At 48.7% G+C, this 22640-nt stretch overlaps 1 protein-coding gene and 1 pseudogene across 1 annotated transcript in view; one reads left to right on the top strand and one right to left on the bottom strand.

The window, feature by feature from the left end:
• Positions 1 to 484: 484 nt before the first annotated feature.
• LOC115642604 overlaps positions 485 to 22640 on the bottom strand; it is a 22330-nt pseudogene continuing 174 nt past the window's right edge.
• LOC115642653 (zinc finger protein 300-like) overlaps positions 16602 to 22640 on the top strand; it is a 25655-nt gene continuing 19616 nt past the window's right edge. Inside the window, exons 1-2 of the mRNA XM_030546345.1 lie at positions 16602 to 16615; positions 18434 to 18438. The gene's annotated coding sequence lies outside the window, so the exon portion shown is untranslated. The remainder of the gene's footprint in view (positions 16616 to 18433; positions 18439 to 22640) is intronic.

The following is a 22640-nucleotide window of genomic DNA, read 5'->3' as shown; positions in this document are numbered from 1 at the left end:
CATAGTTGTTGACAGGTATTTTGAATAACAAACTGGAGTGAATATATTGTGTTACTTTGACAAATAAAATATGCAAAATTTTAAAATATTGTGTGCAGAATTTGTAATGTTTTGGTGCAGAATTCCCCAAGAAATAACTAAAGGGCAAAAACCATCATTAACGAGGAGTTAAGAGTCTGGTGGGATGTTGTCTGCCTGGAGAACCTCAACTTCAGCAAAACTCACACGCCTGAAAAATAGGAAACCAAGAGTTAAGGTTACCTGCACAACCTTAACTCTGCCCTCTTCAGTCATTCCCCAGTGTTCCCCCAAAGCACAAACATCTTCACTCTGCCAACACCACAATGGCTGAAAGGCACAATCTCTTCCCCTCCATTTACAACCCTTCAACCCAGACACCCAATTTCAGCTGATCCTGACCAGACACAACCCCAGTACAAGCTAGGGTTCTGACCCATGTAGCTTATTGAAAGACATGACTCGCTATCTCTTTGTTCATTTTAATGAAACGTACAAAACAAATAAAATGAAGAACACAGCTCACTAAACCTAAGCTATTCTTAACATCACTCAACTAGCTCTGTATAAGTCACTTCAGTTTCATATAAAATTAAATTCCTAGAGCAGGTTACATCGGATAACTCAAAACCAGGAGAGTAGATTCCCCCGTCACTTTCTCCTTCGATCTATTCAAACCGGCTTCACTCCACAGCACTTCATTATTATGAAATCGTGTTATTGACAAAAAGAAACTTAGCATCATCGTAATAGGAAAAAATTGCTGACCTTCTTGTGTGCAAACGATCCCAGCTCAGCAGGAAAATATCCAGAAATGGCTCTGTCAATAGACAGAAACTGGGATTTAAACTCGGAATGATCACACTGTGTTTGGGATCCATGGAAATTCCCCATCCAGGTCTGGGACACTCATCTCCAGCCCTAACGAGTACGGATTTAGGATCAATTTGCTACGAAGTGCAGAGACTTTGTGGGAGGTGGAGGGGTAGAACAGAGGTGGATAAACTCCATTGTATCTCAGACAGACGCCAGCGCTGCTGGAGTGAGCAGGCCTAGTGACGGCGATGGGGAAGGAGGTAATCCCACCAACTCACCCCATTTCCTTTCAGTGTCGTAGAGGCCAAAATGATACATTTGTCCCAGTCCTGCTCCTCCTCTTTGTTATATTGAAATAGATTTTCAATGAAGGAAATGATAAAAAGAAAGATAATTGCTGCCCAGGCTAGCCTGGACAGCAGGTGAGAACAACTGGGGATGAGACAATCTGTCACCAAAGGGAGAAACTTGGTGACTCTGACAATCGCTCTGCTAGTGCGGTGAGAGTATAAATGTGCCGCTCAGGGCTTGTCTTGAGTATGAAATTTGGTGTTGATTAGGACAGGACAAAGGGGAAGGTGCTAGCTAACCCCAACCTCTGTGCCTGGGCTATGTCAGCACTGCAAATCTAGCGGGGTGTTTACATTAGGATAGCTACCTCCAGCAGGCTGGAAAATCCTACAGGAGGCAAAGCCTCGGTCAATTTTAGATTTCTCCTACCTGAGGTCACCCCTATTAACCCCACATGAGGTGATGGACACTCCTGGCCAGAGTGACACACACTCCCATGACCCATAGGACAACGGAGTTAGTAGAAAGGACCATAGGATTCACCCCAGAGAAGGGTGACCTGCAAAGGAAAAGAGGGCAACTCACCTGGGGGAGCTGAGAGAACAGGGTGATGCAAATGGTGCAAACAGCCCTAAAAAGTCCCTTTGTGGGAATTCGCAAATGGCTTTAAAACAATCTTTTCTCTGCCCTGCACAAAGTGTTTATGGCGTGTCTCTAGCCTGTGAAATCGCTGATGTCTATCAAGGTGTGAGCTCCGGCTGAAACTTTTCCTGCATTCACAGGCTGCTCTCGTGTGTGGATCCTCTGATGATTAATAAGGTCCGATTTAAAAGTGAAGCTTTTCCCACACTCACAGCATTCATATGGTCTCTCTCCCGTGTGGATCCCTTGATGTCTAATAAGGGATGAGCTCTCCGTAAAGTGTTTCCCGCATTCACAGCACTCGTAGGGTTTCTCTCCTGTGTGGATCCTCCGATGTTTAATAAGGCCTGAGCTCTGAGTGAACTTTTTCCCACATTCACAGCATGTGTAGGGGCGCTCTCCTGTGTGGATTCTCTGGTGATTAACAAGGCCTGAACGCTTGAGTGAACTTTTTCCCGCACTCCCAGCACTCATAGGGTCTCCCTCCTGTGTGGCCTGTCTGATGTTTAATAACGTCTGATTTCTCACTGAACTGTTTCCCCCACTCAGAGCAGGTATAGGGGCGCTCTCCTCTGTGGATTCTCTGGTGATAAATAAGGCCTGAGCGCTGACTGAACTTTTTCCCACACTCACAGCACTCATAGGGACTCTGCTGCGTGTGGCCTCTCTGATGTGCGCTAAGGTTGGATTTCTGACTGAACTGTCTCCCGCACTCACAGCACTCATAGGGGCGCTCTCCCGTGTGGACCCTCTGATGTTTATTAACATCTGATTGGAAAGCAAAGCTTTTCCCGCACTCACAGCACTTATACGGTCTCTCTCCCTGTGTGGATCCTCTGATGTCTAATAAGGGATGAACTCCGCGTGAAGCTTTTCCCGCATTCGCAGCACTCGTAGGGTCTCTCGTCTGTGTGGCTTGTCTGATGTTTAGTAAGGTTTGATTGCTCACTGAACTGTTTCCCGCACTCACAACATTCATAGGGTCTCTCTCCCGTGTGGCTTGTCTGATGTCTGATAAATTTTGATTTCTCAATGAATTGTTTCCCGCACTCAGAGCATTCGTAGGGGCGCTCTCCCGTGTGGATCTTCTCGTGTTTAAATAGGGCTGAGCTCTGAGCGAATGTTTGCCCACACTCACAGCAGGTATAGGGGCGCTCTCCTGTGTGCATTCTCTGATGATTAATAAGGACTGAACTCTGAGTGAACTTTTTCCCACACTCACTGCATTCATAGGGTCTGTCTCCTGTGTGGATCCTCTGATGTCGAGTAAGGGTAGAGCCCCGCGTGAACCTTTTCCCGCACTCGTAGCACTCGTAGGGTCTCTCTCTTGTGTGGCTTGTCTGGTGTGTGATAAGGTTTGATTTCTCACTGAACTGTTTCCCACACTCACAGCATTTGTAGGGGCGCTTTCTCATGTGGATCCGCTGATGTCTAACGAGGGTGGAGTTCAGAGTGAAGTGTTTCCCACACTCAGAGCATGTGTTTTCTCTCTCTCCTGCGGGTATTCTCTGCTGGGCTGTGATTTCCTTGGCGTTCTGGTGAGTCCCCTGACAACTAATGGATTTGCCCACTTTCTCCAAGGGCTGGTTTCCCTGCTCCCTCTCTGGCCTGTGCTGACTCTCACAGGCTTTTCCCTGCACACGACAACTGGACACATTCCCTTGGGATCCTTGCGATAATCCCCCATGTGCTTCCACTTGCTCAGCATCTTCCTGCTCAAGATTCAGCTCCTTGTTCTCACTCACCATCCCAGCACCTGCTAGGACAGAGAGAGAAACCGTCAGAAATAAGGGTGGAAAAGAAAGAAACAGACTGAAATTAGAGCTGGAGAGACAGGGAAAAAAACCCGGGTAGTGAATTCTCCTCAAATTTTCTCCATAGCAGCGAGAAGAGGCGATGTGGAGGCAGAATTGTATCTGTTAGGCAGGGAGCTGCTGGCGGGTCGTGAGGATGGGTAGGAAGCCACGAGCAATAGCTGCCCATAGGGTACAAGGCCTCCTGGGGATCCTCCTGAACTCTGAGAACTCCCAAGGCCTTTCTAGGGAGTCGCAGGTATTTCTTTCAGCCACGGAGCATTTTTTAATTGGTTTAAGGATCTCTCACCTGCACAGGCAGCTCTCAGGATCTCTCCTTCCTCAGAGCCCTGGAGATCTAGGACCCACGGCTCCTCCCCTCGTTCCAGCTGGGAGATCATGTCAGGTTTGGGAACAGGAAACCCTGCTGAGGAGATAGAAAACAAAGGAGATCAGGGGAGTTCATGGCACATTTCTCACAAAGAAGCGTCTATTGGTTTTAACCCAGACCATTGTAAAGCAGTAAATGCCTGCGGCGTCTTGCCAGGTGCTCCAAGGTGCAGGACATCTCTGCTGGGAACACACCCAGCCAGACACTCCCGTGACATTGAGACGGAAAAGTTTAGCAACTAGCAGGCTAAATTACCCAAATTCAACCTTTAAAGTCATATTAGAAATGTATGTAATTAAGTAATTAGGGCTATTCCTTATAAATAGCTAACGTAGCCATGTCCCATAGATGGGAGCTCTGAAATGCAAACTGGTATTTTGAGAGAACTTGTTAGCTGTTAACCATGTAAACAGACGGTTCCTGTCTGTCATTATATCGACTGAATCATAGATCAAAAGGGAATATTAACATTTAGATTAAACTTGGGTGTAGTAATGTCATTGTCAAACTTTGAAGTCTGTAGTAAAATGTCTATGACAGTGATGGGCAACCTGCAGCCCGTCAGGGGAAACCGCTGGTGGGCCGCCAGTTTGTCTACATTTGCATGACAGCTCCCAGTGGCTGCGGTTCACCGTTTCCAGCCAATGGGAGCTGCGGGCCGCCACTTCCCACCGCTCCCATTGGCCGGGAACGGCGAACCGTTGAAACTGGGAGCTGTGGACTGTCATGCAAATGTAAACAAACTGTCTGGTGGCCCGCAGGCCACAGGGTGCCCACCACTGGTCTATGAACTGCTCAATGGAGAATGACCTTAGGCTGATGAATGCAACTAGTTACCATGTGCATGCATAGGAAATAGGGGAGTTTATTTCAAGCACAATGCTGCACCCAAGGAATGCCGGCTCTCAAGAGGCTGCCAGAGAGCCATAAAAAGAACTCGTGGGCCCTGACTCGGTTATCTCAGATCTGCCTAAGCTTCGTCAGGGGAAGTTTGAGTCACAAGGCCGAGGTTCCCTGCTCCTGTCTGGGTTACCCCGATATTGGGCATTGGACTATGACCTATGGAACTAATTCTGGAAGAAATATTTACAACTTTGACGCTCACCATCTCTACTATGAAACTGACATAAGAACTCGACTCATATCTGCATGGATCATGGTACTTTCAACCAATACTCACTCTCCTTTTCTGTTTTAATAATCTTAGTTTAGTTAATAAGAATTGGTAGTAAGTGTGGATTTGGGTAAGATCTGAACTATTCACTGACCTGGTGGGTAATGTGTCCGATCCTTTGGGATTGGTAGAACTTTGTAGAATGAACAATATTTTAAGTAACCCTAATCATATTTAACTTGGCTGTCTGGGCGGGAGTCCAAGGCTGCATTGTTCCAAGGGAACTGTGTTATTGAGTTCTGGGTAAGCAGGAAGGTATTGTAGAAGCTGTTTTGTTGCTGGATTTGTGAATCTCATTATTAGAAATAATCACCAGTTTGGGGGATCATCTGCCCCATTTATGGCAGTTTGCCCTGATTGAGCAATGTCAGTGTGACACTCCCCACCACCACTTCCAGTCACAGCTCCTCATCAAAGGGGCTCCCAAAACACAAACACAGTAACCCCATGCCCCAGACTGTAAAGGCTCCAGCCAGAGGGGAAGTCACCTTGGACTTGCTCCATAACCACAGAGAGACACCCAGACACAAGGAGAGTTGTAGGAAGGCCGGGACCGGTGAACATGGACTGGTGGGATTCAGTGCAGTAAGGGATAGGATGGACCGGGGTGTAGACATTACTACAGCAATGGAAAGGGGTCTCCCATTGGCATAGGTCATCCACGTCCCTGAGTGGCAGTAGCTAGACTGATGGAGCATTATTTTCTGTTTAAAGATCAATTATTCTAACTACACTAAAAGCCACATTTACTCAAATTGTCTTGATATTTTCTGGGGTTTACGGATATTCCAGGAAGGGTTATTGGTCCAAATACAGAGTGATTTGATCATGAGGTTCCTGAGAAACAGCCCTGCCACCAGAGGCAGCTTTTTACAAAATCATCTTGCTCATTTAACATTCAGCTGGCGTTGAAACTATGGTTCTTCTTGTTCCCTGACAGATATCAGTCACTTGACTTTTTCAGTCCTGGTTCCCTAAAGAGGCAGCGGGTGCGACGTACTAATTCAGATAAATGCCAATACCTGTAGAATTTGGAATTTCAGAGCAGCACAAGCCAAACTGGTGAGCCCCGGACACTGACATGCAGACGTGCTCCAAGACTGATGTTCCTGTTAACGGCTAGAGGGTTTCCCACAGTCTGTCGTCACAGGAAAGGGTTGGCTCCAGAGGACGTGCTGCAGCCACTGAATCTGAACCACCCTCTGAGCCCTCCCTCTGGCAGCTTTAAGTCAACGTGCGTTGTGCATTTTTCTTGCATTCTGCTGAAACTCCTTGTGGAAGCTTTGCTCTCTGATGCCAACATGTCTGCATCAAGTGTGGTATTTTAAAGTGCCTTAATAGCCACATGCAGACATTTGCCTGGTCTGCGCTTAAAAGTTTTTCCATGTAGCTCTGTAAGTTTGGGGTGTGAAAAAAATCACACCACTAACCAATGTAGCTAGGAGAGGCAAAAGTTCTAGGGTAGAATATCAGGGTTGGAAGGGACCTTAGGAGGTCATCTAGTCTAACCCACTGCTCAAAGCAGGATCAATCCCCACACATTTTTGCCCCAGATCCCTAAATGGCCCCCTCAAGGATTGAACTCACAACCCCAAGGTTTAGCAGGCCAATGCACAAACCACTGAGCTATCCCTCCCCACTTATAGTTGGGGAAGAAAAAAAACAAACCACTATTGAACAGAATCAAGGTAATTAAATGCCCATAAACTACATTAATGCAGAGTTACGGTGGCCCAGTGCTGCCTCCTGCCCTTCCAGCATGTGATGGGAGCTAAAGTTAAACCTCTGAAAACTAGAATGAGGTTAAAGTACATGTCACAACCGCAACACAACCTTAACTCTGCCCCTTCCCTTTCCCTGGAGTTGGAACTCGCCACTGGGTGTAGTTCAGGAAGGCTGGTGCAAAGGTTTATAAGTTACCAGGGAAGTGGCAGCATCAACATCTCACCAAGTCTTCAGGTCAAGTCTAGATGCCTTTCTGGAAGTTGATTTAATCCAACACAAGGTATTCAGCTCAACTTGGCAGGAAACGGATGTAATTATCTGGAAACGGATGTAATTATCTGGCCTGTGTTATATAAGAGGTCAGACTAGATGACCTAATAGTCACACCTGGCCGAAAAAAACCTAAAAATCTACAAGAGATACAAGGAAGGACTAAGAGAGCATGCCGCTGTTTATGTTGTGTGGCACAGATCAGAATACTGGCATCCCCTCCAGCTGCGTGCACGCCGTCATCTCTAGCAAGAATACCATGCTGGATGGATTACTGGGAGCAGTGTGGCAGAGCTGAGACTCTGACATGACGGGAGGTGCAGGTGAAACTTGGGAGAACCAAGTCTGCCCCATTTCGGTGCTGAGTGTTGTAGGGTTGTGTCAATGAAGGTGCACAAGGCGTGTTCTTGTCATGGAGACTGTCAGCAGCCTGGTGGCGTATATGTAAAGAGAAGTTGTTAGATTTTGTGCGGTTCTGCTACTGTTCCCAGAGTGTTGTGTAGCAGGGGAGGGCAGAGGGCTAGTGCGTGTGTCATTGGCTTGCTCTGGTTATGCGGAAACAGGGCAGGGCAGAGGTTGTTTTGTGGGGGTGACATGAAGCTTAACTCTGCATTTCCCCTACTAAGAACCGAGGGGACGGGGAATCCTTACCCAGCGAGGTCACATTCTCGTAGTTCTCCTGCATGACGTCTCTGCAGAGGGCTCTCTGAGTGGGGTGCAGCAGAGCCCCGTGAAATACACAGCCACCTCCTCGGTCACCGGCCCCTGAAAGAGCAAGAGTCCAACTCTGAGTACCTGCTGCCCCACAATTTACGGGGAAGAGGAGCCAAGTAAATGGGAGCTCTGAGTGGATCTCACTGACCAGAGTCCCACCTCCACCCCGCTCAGCGTATCCAGCAATCACCAGGGTGAGGGGATGAAGAGAAAGCCCCTTGTCTCTCCCAGCAGATCCATCACTCCCCTGCTCAGAGCATCCAGGAAACATCAGGGTGAGGGGATGAAGAGAGAGCCCCTTGTCTCTCCCAGCAGATCCATCACTCCCCTTCAGAGCATCCAGGAAACACCAGGGTGAGGGGACGAAGAGAGAGCCCCTTGTCTCTCCCAGCAAATCCATCACTCCCCTGCTAAGAGCATCCAGGAAACACCAGGGTGAGGGGATGAAGAGAGAGCCCCTTGTCTCTCCCAGCAGATCCATCACTCCCCTGCTCAGAGCATCCAGGAAACATCAGGGTGAGGGGATGAAGAGAGAGCCCCTTGTCTCTCCCAGCAGATCCATCACACACCTACTAGCCACAGACCTGCAGGAGGTAGAGCCCCGTAGCAGGGCCCAGGGAGAGCTGCCTGGTAAGAAGAGAACGGAGAGTCAATAATTTTAGGAGAAATGGGGGCCGGATCTCCTTGCAACGGACGATCCACATGTGATCCTGAGAGAGAAAAGGGGCAGAACTAAGGAGAATTTGTATCAATATATGAGGAACGTGGCACAAACAGGGAAATGATGCCGAGACCATACCCCTACCCCCCTGCCCCCTTCTCCTTGAATTTACTGGCTGCACAGAGACAGTTCAAAGCCCCCCACCCCAACGGGTCCCAGTCTCTGCCCCACTCCCCAATCCCAGCAGTGCCAGGGGCAGAACAGCGGCTCCGCTCCGGCTGGGGCGGCCCCAGCGCTGCTGGCAGCACATGGACCCCCAGGGAGCAGATTGCCGGGGGCTGCAGCATCTGACTCTCCCCGGGGCAGAGAGTCACTTTCCTGCCAGGGCCCCCGGGGGCTCTCGCTCACCTGGAGTCTCTGGCTCCGGAGCGGACCTGGGCAGAGCCAGGGGCTGGTTCCCCCTGGAGAAGGGCCCCTCCCCGGCTGCCCCGTGCCCGATCTCCGGGCTTTGTGCCCCCCAAGTGCTGCCTCCAGCCCGGCCCGCTCCCAGCTGCTCGTGTGTCCTGCAGATCCCAGGCCGGGCTGCAGCGCTCCAGGCGGGGCTGCGTGTGCACGGCGCGGGCCGCTCCCGGCGCGTCTGACTCGCGGAGGCTGGAGGCGACGGGGCGGTGCAGGCAGGACATGGCTGCGGGGGAGGGGTCGGTGCCTCCGTCACTTTATTTCGGGCTGTGGGGTGGGCGGGGCTTCCCTTCCTCTTCCCCTTCCCCTTCCCGCCCCAGGAGCTTTGTACGCGGCCGGGGGGGGCGGATCAGCCTGTCCCGTCCCCCCGCCGGAGTTGGGGGGCACCAGATGGGGGAGCTGTGGTCCCCGTCACTGGGTGGCTGTGCCCCGTGGGGCCAGGGGAGGCACGCCCCCCCCGCGGGATGCTGTAGTAAGGAAATAGTGCGCAGAACCCCCCCCCCCACTTCCTTGCAGCGTGTGTGTGTGGGGTGCTGCAGGGCAAGTCCCAACCCCCAATCCGCAGCTCCTTTGCGGGGGGGGGGGGGAGGTGCTGCAAGGCAAGTCCCAGCCCCCAACCCGCAGCTCCCTTGCAGTGGGGGGAGGGGAAGGTGCTGCAGGGCAAGCCCCAACCCCCAACCTGCAGCTCCCTTGCAAAGGGGGGGGCTGCAAGGCAAGTCCCAGCCCCCAACCTGCAGCTCCCTTGCAAAGGTGGGGGGGCTGCAAGGCAAGTCCCAACCCCCAACCTGCAGCTCCCTTGCAGTGTGGGGGGGAGGTGCTGCAAGGCAAGTCCCAGCCCCCAACCTGCAGCTCCCTTGCAAAGGGGGGGGCTGCAAGGCAAGTCCCAGCCCCCAACCCGCAGCTCCCTTGCAAGTGGGGGGGAGGTGTTACAAGCAAGTCCCAGCCCCCAACCCACAGCTCCCTTGCAGTGGGGGGGCGGGGTGCTGCAGGGCAAGTCTCCGGGGGGAGAGTGTCTCTCTAGCTTAGAGACCTAGGCTGCACTGAGCATGCTCAGTAACCTCCGCTGAAGCCACTGCCCTTCCCTCTGCCCTTATTCGGCTTCTGATTCTGCTGACTGCTGTTTACACGGGTTAAAAGTGGTAAATCGGAGCAGGGGCTGGTAATTGACCGGTGGGGGAGAGGGGCGGGGAAGCAACTGGAGGCACGGTTAGGATAGGGACTGAAGGGCAAAATCAGGGTGGGGGGAGCAAGGAACCGGGGGTCAGCTCCGGGGTGAGGCACTGCCTGAGGGTGACAGGGCAAAACCCCGGCCCAGGCAGTGGGGGGAACAGTTACACCCCAGTGTTTGCAGTAATAGGTTGTGGGGAGCAGAGGGGCTTTTTGATTTCCCCTCCCACAGACAGCACCTCCCAGTATGGGCTTCCCAGGGCTGGGTTCTTAAAGGCTCAGGCACCCCAATGCCCAGTCCCTCCAGCACCTCTCTGTCTGATGCCTTGCAGGAGACTTGCTTCAGTGAAATGTTTTACACCCCCGCCCCCCCAACATCAGTTACTGCTCCTGTTAGCACATTGAGACAGAGAGAGTTTTTCACACTACAAGGAACTGAACTGTCTCTGTGCAGCCAGGAAATTCCAGGGGGAGAAGTGGGGGGGGGGATAATTGCTTCCTTTCCCTGTTTGTGCCACTTACCTCTCAAATACTGATACAAATTCTCTCTACTTCTTCCCCTTTTCTCTCTCATTATCACATATAGATATAAAATCCAAGGAGATCCTTCCCCCATTTATCCTAAAATTAATGACTCTCCCTTCTCTTCCTACCAGGGAAATCTCCCTAGGCCCTGCTAGAGGCTCCATCTCCTGCATTTCTGTGGCTAGTGTGTGATGGATCTGCTGGAAGAGACAAGGGGCTCTCTCTTCATCCCCTCACCCTGGTGTTTCCTGGATGCTCTGAGCAGGGGAGTGATGGATCTGCTGGGAGAGACAAGGGGCTCTCTCTTCATCCCCTCACCCTGGTGTTTCCTGGATGCTCTGAGCAGGGGAGTGATGGATCTGCTGGGAGAGACAAGGGGCTCTCTCTTCGTCCCCTCACCCTGGTGTTTCCTGGATGCTCTGAAGGGGAGTGATGGATCTGCTGGGAGAGACAAGGGGCTCTCTCTTCGTCCCCTCACCCTGGTGTTTCCTGGATGCTCTGAGCAGGGGAGTGATGGATCTGCTGGAAGAGACAAGGGGCTCTCTCTTCGTCCCCTCACCCTAGTGTTTCCTGGATGCTCTGAGCAGGGGAGTGATGGATCTGCTGGGAGAGACAAGGGGCTCTCTCTTCATCTCCTCACCCTGGTGTTTCCTGGATGCTCTGAGCAGGGGAGTGATGGATCTGCTGGGAGAGACAAGGGGCTCTCTCTTCGTCCCCTCACCCTAGTGTTTCCTGGATGCTTTGAGCAGGGGAGTGATGGATCTGCTGGGAGAGACAAGGGGCTCTCTCTTCATCCCCTCACCCTGGTGTTTCCTGGATGCTATGAGCAGGGGAGTGGTGGATCTGCTGGAAGAGACAAGGGGCTCTCTCTTCATCCCCTCACCCTAGGTGTTTCCTGGATGCTCTGAGCAGGGGAGTGATGAATCTGCTGGGAGAGACAAGGGGCTCTCTCTTCATCCCCTCACCCTGGTGTTTCCAGGATGCTCTGAGCAGCGTGGGAGTGGGACTCTGTTGACTGTAATCAGGGCCAGCTCTAGGTTTTTTGCCACCCTAAGCAAAAAAAAAAAAGTGCAATGGACAAAGCGGAAAAAAAAAATTAAATAAATAAGGTGGCCAGAATGCCACCCCTGAAATTGGGCTGCCCCAAGCACATGCTTGGTTTGCGGGTGCCTAGCGCCAGCCCTGACTGAGATCCACCCACACCTTCCATTTGGTTGGCTCCTCTCCCCCGTGCATGGTGGGGCTGTGGGTTTGGCTCCCCTTGCAGCTGTACAGTGCTGGGAGTTAAACCTGTCTTCGTACAGCTGTATAGGGAAAGCACTGCAGTGTGGCCACAATGACAGCTACCAGTGCACTGTCCTGGCCACATCTGCAGCATCTGCAGCGGCATTGGGAGCGGTGCATTATGGGCAGCTATCCCAGCATTCAAGTAGCCGTAACGTGCTTTTCAAAAGGGGGTAGTGGGGTGGAGTGTGACAGGGAGCGTGAGGGAGAGAGTGGATTTTTGGAGCCGACACTGTTGTCAGCTCCCTGCCAAAATGCTGGATGTCTATGAAGATGGTGTCTTCTGCATGAAAGAAAAAAAAAAGCCCTCTATGATGGACACTAATGAAATTTGCCAAGGAACATGCTGGCTTTCTCTGGTTTTTTTTTGCTTGTTTGTAAAGTTGCTATTTTTCACTTTAGTATTGTACAGCTAACATCCTATAAATAGAAATTACTTGTATAACTGCTTTAAAAAAAAAGTTCTGACCCTTTCCCCCACCCCCTCTCATTCACTGAAAGCAAACAGCAGCTGTTTGGTTTTTTTCCCACACAGACCAGATAAGGCAGCCTCCCCGAAACGGAGAACAGGAGCAGAACAGTACAAAGTCTAACAACTTCTCTTTATACGTATGCCACCCGGCTGCTGCCAATCTCCATGCCAAGAACCACGCCCTTGTGCACCTTCGCTGACACAACCTACAACCCTCAGCACAGAAACGGGGCAGACTTGGTGCTCCCAAGTTTCACATGCACCTCCCTTCATATCAGAGTCACAGCTCTGCCAAGCTGCTCCAAGGAATCCATCCAGCATCATAGTCTAGCTAGAGATGACGGATTGCACACAGCTGGAGGGGATGCAGATAAATGCCGGTATTCCCATCTGTGCAACACCACACAAACACTGACAGGTTCTTTTAGTCCTTCTTCATATCTCTTGTTTAGGTTTTTATGGCCAGATATGACTATTAGGTCATCTAGTCTGACCTTTTCTGTAACACAGGCCACAGAATTTCATCCATTTACCGCCGAATTGAGATGAATACCTTGTGTTTGTCTAAATCATCTGCCAGAAAGGCATCTAGTCTTGACCTGAAGACTTCCTGAGATGGAGAAGATACCACTGACCTTTGTAAACCTTTGCACCACTCTTACTGAACCACTCCCAGTGGCGAGTGCCAACCCCAGGGTTAGAGAAGGGGCAGAGTTAAGGTTATGGTGTGGTCATGGCTATACTTTCACTGTACGTTTCCTAGTTTTCAGAGGTTTAACTTTAGCGCCCACCACACGCTGGAAGGGCAGGAGGCAGCACTGGGCCACCATAACTCTGCATTAATGTAGTTTATGGGCATTTAATTATCTTGATTTTATTGACTGGATTTTCTTTTTTTGTCACTATGACTGTGTGTAATCTAGAGCTTTTCCTGGCATAGCTATGACGGTTAGCGGTGTGATTTTTCCCCTTCCCCTTCCCCTGCCCCTGCGTCTTGTAATAAAGAAACCCAAAAGATGTCCCCGTCATACAGTTTTGTGCTTTTTCACAATGACAGGTGACACAACCGTGAAAAAAACACCTGTTAAACTCAAAGGCTGTGCGTACCCCATCAACATCAGCATAACTGTCTAAAAAGTAGGGGCCTACCTGTAGTTCCCCCACTCTGTAAAGCATGCCGTATCTGTATATTTTCTTTGTGAGAAGTATACAACAGCCACGGAAGAGATGGGGTCAAATATCTCTTTTTCTGCCTGTGATAGTTGTCTGGAGGGAGAAGAGCTACCATGTTAGGCTCCAGAAACATAAACCTGTACATAGCCATGTAGACAGATGCCAGTGTTATGTACAGGGCCGCTTGGGGGAGGGCAAGTGGGGCAATTTGCCCCAGGGCCCCCCACGACAGTTTTTGGGGCCCCTGGAGCGGGGTCCTTCACTTGCTCCAGGGGCCCCGGAGCACTCTCGCGGGGCCGGGGCCCCCGGAGCATCTTCTGCTCTGGATCTTTGGCGGCAATTTGGCGGCGGGGGGCCTCGCCATGGGTCATCGAGGCACTTCAGTGGCGGGTCCCAGAGTGGAAGGACCCCCTGCCATCGAATTACCGCCAAAGCAAGGGGCCCCCCGCTGCTAAAGACCCCAGACCCCCTGAATCCTCTGGGCCGCTCTGGTTATGTACCGGAATGGATCTATACAGTTTTATCTCAATGAATTTATCAGGTTCTTTCTCTACTTCTCCATCATTTTCATAACCTCTTTTCTGTATAGGATACAAGCCTGTCTCAAAATTTTGACATCCTGCTGACAGTAATATGTGAGCTCTTTCTATAAGTCAAACACCTCAGAGCTGTGGTCCAGATACCAGACGAGAAACTTTGCTTTTTCCCTGGGCATCATGCTTTCTACAACATAGTGTGTACACCGGGCATAGGCCCCACGTAATTTTGATTTTATAAAGTGTTAAAAAAACATGGAAAATACCCTTTGCACCCTTCAAAACCCATTGCCTGCGGTAGCTTGCTAATCTTCATGAACAAGACGTTTAAAGAGTATAAAACAAATGCCCAGGGCCTTAACTTCCACACACATTAGTTTACTACCCTGAGTGATCAGTTCTAGGTATATCTTTTCCTTCAGTAACTGTCTAACAATGAAGTATGCATCATAACCTTTGGAATGTGTAGTCCCGAAATTCTTTGCCAATAAAGGTCTTAACAAACATAGAAAGACACTCATCGCCCTTAAATTCCCAGGATTTTTCTGGCTTTAGGGACATGGCAAAAATGTAATTGGAAGTGTACAACCCAGTCTCCTGCGTGCATTCAAAATCATTAAAAAAAATACATACTTTTCTGAGGATTCCGGCTTTCTAAGGTTGTCCATAAAACAGAGGTGACTGTCTACATCACCAATGATCAAACCCTGACGCTGCTTACACCGTCTGCCTTTACACCTGTGCGGCTTGTCCACGTAAGATTGACACTTACCACACAAAGGCTTAGACAGGCATTCAACTTGTTTTTTCGATGCACAGTCGATGTGTCTTTCCAAACACTCTTTGGACTGACAATACAGTCTACAGCTAGGACACCGCAGCTGCACGTCCACGCTGTTTGAGCACGTTACGCTCAAGCAGAGGGGGCAACGATACCTGCAAGAGTGGTCGTGACTGTACGCCACGTGGCAAAACTCACAATAATTTTTTGCACCGAAAACCTTTTTCACATCCAGAACCCCATAGTAATGCTCATCCTGCAACAGGATGAAATAAGACGTGGGGTACGCTGGGGCCCCCCCATTTTAAAAAAAGCCCCAGCCGCTTTCGCCGTATACAGCACCACCTGTATGTTCACTCCTAAATGCTGTCCAAACATTGCTGTGTCACTGAGCAGAACCACCCCAGTTTCTCATGCAACTTTCTCACCTCCGCTAACAGTTCCACGTCCGTAGGTTTACGATCGGACATGACGGCCACGAGTCCACCCGCAAAACACAGACTGGTACCAGTGTAAGCCAGGTTTACTAAACATTGTCTCTTTTTATGAACATCGTCTCTTTTTATGAATAATTTGACTACTACTAACTGTATTCCCCGGTGTATGGCTCCAACAACCTGCTCAGCTGAATTTATTTGCTCAAGATCGACAAAACAAAATTCCTCACAACACACCGATCCGCCAAATCTAGGTAATTCACGCTGCCAATTTCTCACTCTCTCCATATACGCCTCTGCATTTTCAGGGTTACTTGGGGGTTCCTCCACGGGACCATTAGCGGCATCTTCTACATCAGGTGCTATTTGAGAGTCAGACTCCGAGGCGCCTCCATGAGGGTCATTGGGAGTAGAACGGGACCCGTGTAGAGAGCCCTCTGGGGAATTTTCTAAACCAGAGCCTGATTCCGCCTCCCCATTTTCAGACAAGCCAGTTTGAGAGCCTCCAGTAGGGGGCATCTCAATCTTTTTTTTTTGTTTTTTACCTCATTACCTCTTTAGCCCTTTTTAAAATTTTTACAGTGACCCTGGCATGGAACTTTTTGGCTGCCATCTGTTTATCCCCCAAGCGCTGTCCCCCCCTTTTGTTTACACATGAGCTGATGTGTACCCTGGAGGGTGCCCCTTTTACCCAGGGTCCCTAGTCACACCTGCTCAGAGCCACCCTTTCCAGCCCTCCTTTCTCTTAGGCCCCCTGAGGATACAGAGTTCACCAGTGTTCTGAACGAAGCATCATATTTTTCCTAAATCTTTTCAGAATGCCGTTCTTTTAGACCCCCCCAAGGATACAGCATCCATCAGTTTTCTGAATGAAGCATCAAACTCTTCCCAAATACTAGAATATTGGGGGAGCTGTGACAAACTTATGGTTTTGGGAGAATAGTTTGTCAGTCCTTGGTTTTTTATTCACAACCTCTAGAGCGCATGCTCCGGGTTTGTGAATGTGTGTGGTTTTACGCACATTCAGAACCCCTAGAGTGCGTGTTCTGGGTTAGTGAATGTGGGTGTTTTCGCTCACCGTTTCCTTAGGGTTTGGTGTGGTGGTGGCCACTGAGGAACTGGAGTTGTGGTTGCATGGTGGTTTTTTACCAGAGTCTTTTGTTCTGTCCTTGGGATTTGACGTATATGGAGGTTTGGACCGCTCTGATGCTCTTGTGCAGTTTTGCATTGTTAAAGGTCTCAAAGCAGATTCCTGGTTCTTTGGCAGTTCTGGAGAAGGTGTCCTTGTAGCTCTGACTACAGCATTGTCAGAAAAGTTGTCCATGCCTGGGGGGTGGGGGGCACATTTTAAAAAACTGAACTTTTACCATCATTCTCACCCACAGTGGTTTGAGCATTGGCCTGCTAAACCCAGGGTTGTGAGTTCAATCCCTGAGTGGGCCATTTGGGGATTGGTCATGCTTTGAGCAGGGGGTTGGACTAGATGACCTCCTGGGGTCTCTAATAATCTATGATTCTATAGATTTACTTAAAATACAAAACGTGACAAAACCAATAAGCAAAATATATTTACTGGGCTTCATCCATCCATCAGTCACTGATGCTGGTGAATTTTCCTTTTCAGCTTCTCTTTCCTTTTTCTATTGAACTTTTTTACCCTCTGATCTAAGGATCTCTCATGTTTTGACTGTACTGTGGAGCAAACATTATTATAAAAACACATGAAACCAGCTTGTAAACTTAAAAAATAAAATATTAATTAGCGTGTTTTTCTATTTAAAAAGCCATAGCTTTAAAACAAAATAATCCATTTCAAGCAGTACAAACACACACAGGCTTTGGGTTTATTTCTACCACTTAAAAAACAAAAACAAAACACCCCAGAAAACTCACAAACATTTTTTTAAAAATGCATCTTATTTTGCAGAATAAAAAAAACAAACTGCTTTTAAAATCCATTTTAAAACACATTTTGCACAGAAACCCTTGTTAGTTTGAAACACACATACCACCAGTTTAAAACCCCACAGTCTGCAACCAAATACTTTTCAATAAACCTACATGTATTTAAAAGCCACATGGTTTTCTGTTCCCCACCCCCAATGTGTGTTTGGGTCTTCAGGTTAAAGAACAAGCAAAAAATGTTAGCTAGTATTACCCCCAAATGCATCAAACCCCCCCCCCCATTTAAAAAACACAGCACATTTGAACAGTTAAAAAAAAATCCTGTTAGTTTAAACAGTTTGCAACCAAATACTTTTTTAAAACTCACACTTATGTCTTGCACAGACCCCCCCACACTTTTTTTAAAATACACCTTATTTTGCAAAATAAAAACCAAACTGCTTTTAAAATCAACTTTTAAAACACATTTTGCATCGTAAAAAACTCTGTTAGTTTGAAACAAACCAAGCACTTTTAAAGTATCAGAGGGGTAGCCGTGTTCATCTGGATCTGTAAAAAGCGATAAAAAGTCCTGTGGCATCTTACAGACTAACAGACATATTGGAGCATAAGCTTTCGTGGATGAATACCCACTTCAGCAGACGCATGCGGTGGAAATTTCCAGAGGCAGGTATAAATATGCAGGCAAGAATCAGTCTAGAGATAACGAGTTTAGAGAAACTGCTGAACTTCGGGCCTAGTGACAGCAATGGAGGAGGAGGTAATCCCGCCGACTCACCCCATTTCGTTGCGGTGTCGCAGAGGCTGAAATGATACATTTATCCCAGTCCTGCTCCTCCTCTTCGTTATATTGAAATAGATTTTCAATAAGGGAAATGGTAAAAAGAAAAATAGCTGCTGCCCACCACGACCTGGACTAGCGCGAGAACAACCGGGAATGAGACAATCTGTCACCAAAGGGGGAACTTGGTGACTCTAACAATCGCTCTGCTAATGCAGTGAAAGTACATATGTGATGCTCAGGGCTTGTCTAGAGTATGAAAATTGTTGTTGATTAGGACAGATCAAAGGGGAAGGTGCTAGCTAACCCCGACCCCTGTGCCTGGGCTATGTCAGCACTGCAAATCTAGCGGGGTGTTTATATGAGGATAGCTACCTCCAGCAAGCCGACTCCATGGAAAATCCTAGAGGAGACAAAGCCCTGGTCGATTTTCACTCAATTTAGCTACTTGAAGTCACCCCTATTTCCCACCCTGGGGGCTGATAGACATTCCCAGGAAGAGAGACACACTCCCATGACAATTCACATTAGAAAGGAGTTGGTAGAAAGGACCACAGGATTCATTCCAGAGAAGGGCGACCTGCTCAAAGAAAAGCAGGCAACTCACCTGGGGGAGCTGAGAGAACAGGGTGATGCAAATAGTACAAACAGCCCTAAAAAGTCACTAGGTGGGAATTAGCAAATGTCTTCAAATAAATCTTTTCTTTGCCCTACACAAAGTTTTTATGATGTGTCTCCATTCTGTGAAATCGCCGATGCCCACAGTAACTCCTCACTCAACATTGTCCTGGTTAAATTGTTTCATTGTTATGTTGCCGATCAATTAGCGAACATGCTCGTTTAAAGTTGCCCAGTGCTCCATTATAACGTTGTTTAGCAGCCACCTCCTTTGTCCACTGTTTGCAGAAAGAGCAGCCGTTGGAGCTGGTCGGGGCTTGGAACAAGGGTGGACCAGCAGCCCCACCTTCAAATCCCCTAAATTCCTTGTGAGGCAGCCGCCCAGCTGGCTATCAATTGCCGGGCAGTTCAGCTGTCTCTCCCCGCACTGCCATGTGCTGCTCATGCACTTTGCCTTGGAGCTGCTCCCTGGAGCCTCCTGCTTGCTGTGCGGGGGGGAGGGGGGACTGCTAATGACAGCGTGTCCCCCTCCCACCGCTCCTGTACCCCATCTCCACAGAGCAGGGGGGGACACGACAGGGCTCAGGACGGAGTAACAGTAATAGGATGAAATTTAATAGTGAAAAGTGCAAGGTCATGCACTTAGGGATTAATAATAAGAATTTAGATACACATTGGGGACACATCAGTTGGAAGCAACAGAGGAGGGGAAGGACCTTGGAGTATTGGTTGATCACAGGATGACTATGAGCCACCAATGTGATATGGCCGTTAAAAAAGCTAATGCAGTTTTAGGATGCATCAGGCGAGGTACTTCCAGCAAAAATAAGGAGGTGTTAGTACCGTTATATAAGGCATTGGTGAGACCTCATCTGGAATACTGTGTGCAGTTCTGGTCTCCCATGTTTAAGAAGGATGAATTCAAACTGGAACAGGTTCAGAGACGGGCTACTAGGATGATCCGAGGAATGGAAAACCTGTCATATGAAAGGAGACTCAAAGAGCTTGGCTTGTTTAGCCTAGCCAAAAGAAGGCTGCGGGGGGATATGCTTGCTCTTTATAAATATATCAGATGGATTAATATTAGGGAGGGAGAGGAATTATTTAAGCTTAGTACCAATGTAGACACAAGAACAAATGGGTATAAACTGGACACTAGGAAGTTTACACTTGAAATTAGATGAAGGTTTCTAACCATTAGAGAAGTGAAGTTCTGGAACAGCCTTCCAAGGGGAGTAGTGGGGGCAAAAGACATATCTGGCTTTAAGACTAAGCTTGATAAGTTTATGGAAGGGATGGTATGATGGGATAGCTTAATTTTGGCAACTGATCTTTGATTACCAGCAGATAAGTATGCCCAGTGATCTGTGATGGGATGTTGGATGGGATGGGATCTGAGTTACTGCAGAGAATTCTTTCCTGAGTGCTGGCTGGTGAGTCTTGCCCACATGCTCAGGGTTTAGCTGATCACCATATTTGGGGTCGGGAAGGAATTTTCCTCCGGGGCAGATTGGCAGAGGCCCTGGAGGTTTTTCACCTTCCTCTGCAGCATGGGGCACAGGTCACTTGCTGGAGGATTCTCTGCAGCTTGAGGTCTTCAAACCACAATTTGAAGACTTCAGTAACTCAGACATAGGTTAGGGGTTTGTTATAGAAGTGGACAGGTAGGGTTCTGTGGCCTGCTTTGTGCAGGAGGTCAGACTAGATGATCGTATTGGTCCCTTCTGACCCTAAAGTCTATGAGTCTATGAGCTGCTCTCTCGATTTGCTGATCTCCTTAAAAAGGCAGTGTACCTAGAGTGGGGTCAGTGTACTTAAAGGAGTAATGTGCTTCTCTCTCGCACACACACGGTGTGTATCTCTGTCTCTCTCTGCTAGGCTGTGTCTCCTCCCTCCATTCATGCTGCCCTGTAGAGCAGGAGGCTACATTAATAACAATGTATTGTTATTGAGGGCTCACCCGAGGGCTAGTTCATCATTTAGAAGTAAGGCATTCCCTGGGAAATATCCCACCCTCGGACTTCACCAGCTCAACCAAGCTTCACAATCTTCACTGCTATGTACAGTATTAAATTGTTTGTTTAAAACTTATACTATGTCTGTATATTATATATATATGTATGTATAAAAATATAGCCTTTTGTGTGGCAAACACAATTTCCCTGGAACCTAACCCCTCCCCCGGCATTTACAATAATTCTTATGGGGAAATTGGATTCACGTGAAGTAGCATTTTTCCGAAACAGAACTATAACATTAAGCAAGGAGTTACTGTAATAAGGTGCGAGCTCCAGATCAAACCTTTCCCGCACTCACAGGCTGCTCTCGTGTGTGGATCCTCTGATGATTAAGGAGACTTGAGCTCTGAGCGAACGTTTTCCCACACTCACAGCATGTATAGGGGCGCTCCCCTGTGTGGATTCTCCGATGAATAGTAAGCGCTGTGCTCCAAGTGAACTGTTTCCCGCACTCACAGCACTCATAGGGGCGCTCTCCCGTGTGGATCCTCTGATGATTATTAAGGTCTGATTGGAAAGTGAACCTTTTCCCGCACTCACAGCATTCATAGGGTCTCTCTCCCGTATGGATCCTCTGATGTCTAATAAGGGATGACTTCTCAGTGAAGCTTTTCCCACACTCAGAGCACTCATATGGTTTCTCTCCTGTGTGGCTCCTCTGATGTTTAATAAGGGCCGAGTTATGAGGGAATGTTTTCCCGCACTCAGAGCATGTGTAGGGTTTCTCTCCTGTGTGGATTCTCTGATGATTAATAAGGCCTGAGCTCTGAGTGAACTTTTTCCCACACTCAGAGCACTCATAGGGGCGCTCTCCGGTGTGGAGCCTCTGATGATTAATAAGGCCTGATCGCTGCGTAAACTTTTTCCCGCACTCACAGCATGTATAGGGTCGCTCTCCTGCGTGCATTCTCTGATGATAAAAGAGGCCTGAGCTCCGAGTGAACTTTTTCCCGCACTCACAGCATTCATAGCATCTCTCTCCCGTGTGGCCTGTCTGATGTCTGATAAGGTTTGATTTCGCACTGAACTGTTTCCCACACTCACAGCATTTATAGGGGCGCTCTCCTGTATGGATTCTCTGATGTTGACTCAGGTTTGAGTTGAAAACGAAGCCTTTCCCACACTCGCAGCATTTATACCGTCTCTCTCCGGTATGAATCCTTTGATGTCTAATAAAGGATGAGTGCCAATTGAAGCTTTTCTTGCACTCACAGCACACGTAGAGTCTCTCTCTTGTGTGGATTTTCTGATGTTTAAGAAGGGCTGAGCTCTGAGGGAACGTTTTCCCATACTCACGGCATTCATAGGGCTCCTCTGTGTGGGTCCTCCGATGTTTAAGAAAGGCTGTGCTCCAAGTGAACTGTTTCCCGCACTCACAACATTCGTAGGGGCGCTCTCCTGTGTGGATCCTCTTATGTATATTAAGGTTTGATTTGAAAGTGAAACTTTTCCCGCACTCGCAGCATTTATACGGTCTCTCTCCCGTGTGGATCCTCTGATGTCTTATAAGGGATGAGCTCCGCGTGAAGCTTTTCCCGCATTCGCAGCACTCGTAGGGTCTCTCGTCTGTGTGGCTTGTCTGATGTTTAGTAAGGTTTGATTGCTCACTGAACTGTTTCCCGCACTCACAACATTCATAGGGTCTCTCTCCCGTGTGGCTTGTCTGATGCTTACGAAATGTTGATTTCTCAATGAATTGTTTCCCGCACTCAGAGCATTCGTAGGGGCGCTCTCCCGTGTGGATCTTCTCATGTTTAAATAGGGTTGAGCTCTGAGCGAACGTTTGCCCACACTCAGCGCAGGTATAGGGGCGCTCTCCTGTGTGCATTCTCTGATGATTAATAAGGAATGAGCTCAGCGTGAACCTTTTCCCGCACTCACAGCATTCATACGGTCTCTCTCCTGTGTGGATCCTCTGATGCCTAGTAAGGGATGAGTTCTGAGTGAACCTTTTCCCACACTCGTAGCACTCGTAGGGTCTCTCTCTTG

Source organism: Gopherus evgoodei, unplaced genomic scaffold (genome assembly GCF_007399415.2).
Source record: "Gopherus evgoodei ecotype Sinaloan lineage unplaced genomic scaffold, rGopEvg1_v1.p scaffold_43_arrow_ctg1, whole genome shotgun sequence".
Classification (NCBI taxonomy): domain Eukaryota; kingdom Metazoa; phylum Chordata; order Testudines; family Testudinidae; genus Gopherus; species Gopherus evgoodei.
This window is presented reverse-complemented; position numbering and strand designations above follow the sequence as displayed.